The sequence below is a fragment of the Alosa alosa genome, chromosome 18, assembly GCF_017589495.1.
Source record: "Alosa alosa isolate M-15738 ecotype Scorff River chromosome 18, AALO_Geno_1.1, whole genome shotgun sequence".
Taxonomy (NCBI): domain Eukaryota; kingdom Metazoa; phylum Chordata; class Actinopteri; order Clupeiformes; family Clupeidae; genus Alosa; species Alosa alosa.
Window position 1 is genome coordinate 5,544,480 of NC_063206.1, and position 2,500 is coordinate 5,546,979.

The window sequence follows — 2,500 nt, forward strand, 5'->3', positions numbered from 1 at the left end:
GAACATTCCCAGTGATTACATTGTTCTTCCGACTGCGAGCGTTGATGTGCAAATTGCCAAGTTTGCATTAAAATAGCTGGACATCAGAGTCCACATGGACTACAATTGAACTACACACTGACGACCACACAACTGGTTGTGAAGCCCACAACTGGAAACCTCTGTAAACAAGTTTCCCATGATTTGTTCCCAAATGAGGTGGCATTCACAAAGAGTTTTTTTATCAGGGAGAATATTTTTTTCCCATTACTCCCAGACCCCATGAATATCCCAACACTCCGGAGTACCAAATCTATCACTGTTACAGTAATGCTTCTCTTCCCAGGATTCTCCTGCATGCCATGACATACTGCATCACCTGGTTGTTTTGTAGATGCCAACACATTCATTTCATGTAATAATGCAGAATTCAGATGTTTATAGTGCAGAGATCACAAACAGACTCAGGCACAATATCTAACTTAACCACAAAGACACACATAGCACAAGAGAGCTCCCTCTCAAACAGAAGAAAACACCACCACAAACACCACAACACAACACAACACCACCATGGCCAAATCTGCTTGGACAAAACATCATGCATCACCAAACCCACTGATTGGGTTCCTGTGTGTGTGTGTGTGTGTGTGTGTGTGTGTGTGTGTGTGTGTGTGTGTGTGTGTGTGTGTGTGTGTGTGTGTGTGTGTGGGTGGATGTGGGTGGGTGGGTGGGTGGGTGTGTGTGTGTGTGTGTGTGTGTGTGTGTGTGAGTGTGTTTGTGGGCACCTGTTCCTGTGGAAGAGACTTACTGAGCGCGTTTTGGTTCGGTGGAAGTCCTGAATGACAGTGAACTAGGAAGATGACGCAGAAACAAACAAGGAGGTCAAACCGAAAACAACACTGGAATCAGAATCAGAATCAGAATCAGAATCAGAATCAGAATTGCTATTCTGGGTGATGATGGTGACGACACACACAAAACTGTAATCAGAATCAGAATCGCTATTCTGGGTGATGATGGTGACGACACACACAAAAATGACTCATGAGACAAAAAAAGCAGTTGCGTCAAGAGACAAATGTCTCAGGCACTTCCCCATGCTGTGGCCTGGATACACAAGACCACCTACAACGCACCCCGCATCCCCTCCTACCCCGCTTCCACACAAAAAACACCCCAGCAATCACGGGACACACGTCTAGGTCTTTTCTGCTTTCTGGGTTTTCTCTGTGTCTGACCCGTCCTTTGTGGAGTGGGAGGCCCCACAGACCTGCTAGACAGCAGTAGAGGCTCTGCTGGTTAGATACGTCCCTGGCTGCTAGACAGCCGAGGTGGTGGCAGTAGAGGCTCTGCTGATTAGATGTGTCCCTGGCTGCTGCTGTCTGAATGCCTTCCCATCGATTCCCTCTCTTCACAGAGAAGAGAGACCCACACCCCGACCCCCACCTCCACCCCAAAGTCATTATTTTGCCTCCTGCAGAGAGCAGTGCGTGAGCTTGTCAGTGTGGGGAAAAAACATGACACAAACCCTCTTTGGAATATGAGCCATGTTTGGCTGTGGCCTTGACCAAAAGGAGAAACAAACCCAAAGCAATACACAACATGAAAACCTAATTTGCATCATTAAAGACATGACTCCTGCAGACAGGCGGCTAACTTACATATTCTCTTTAGTATGTCATGATGAGAGAGAAAGAGAGAGAGAGAGAGAGAGAGAGAGAGAGAGAGAGAGAGAGAGAGAGAGAGAGAGAAAACACTGTACCATTTGGCAAAAACAAAACATTAAACCTTTCTAAGACAAACACTAGGAGCAGTGTACCTTTTAGGGGAAAGCAACTCTAAGCGAGGGCTCTGAATTGTGGGCTACTTTAGAGGACCTCCTTGTGCGGACGGGGAGAAGTCCAAATAGCCTGACAGAGCGGCTAAATTATTAAAGCACGCTGAAAGTATGGAGGAGGCCGGTGAGGAGAGAGTCGCTAGGTCGTTCATAAAATCCCCCCAGCCCCGGAGGATCATGGGATTTAAAGACGCTGGCTGTACTCAGAGCTTCCAGGGCTACAATAAGAGACACATACACACCCATGCTGGAGCTGGCTCATTCTGAAGGCTTATCTCAGAACTCGGACATACGAACAAATGGACTCTCTCAGAGCCAGGTGTGCGTGGGTGTGTGCGGTGTGTGTGTGTGTGTGTGGGGGTAGAGGTGGGAGACAGAATTTGTGAAGGGAAGACATCAACACAAAGAAAGAGAGATAGACTGCAAGGACAAGGAGAGGGGAGGGAGTGCACAGGAAACACAGACACAGAGAGATGGAGAGATGGAGAGAGGCAGAGATGGAGAGAGGGAGAGATGGAAGATGGAGAGATAGTGGAATTGAAAACACATTACATACAGAGAGACCTGGGAGGAGGAAAGATGTCCAGTCTTATCTGATTCAGCTGAACACGCTGTCCTGTCCAGCCTACACTCATTACATGTGATCACGCTGTCCTGTTCGGCCTACACTCATTACATGTG

General features: G+C 47.6%; 1 protein-coding gene across 1 annotated transcript in view; it reads right to left on the reverse strand.

Annotated features, from left to right (window-relative positions):
* Window positions 1–2,500, reverse strand: part of LOC125311311 (1-phosphatidylinositol 4,5-bisphosphate phosphodiesterase epsilon-1-like) — a 42,657-nt gene that overhangs the window by 32,038 nt on the left and 8,119 nt on the right. The gene's annotated exons all lie outside the window — the stretch shown is intronic.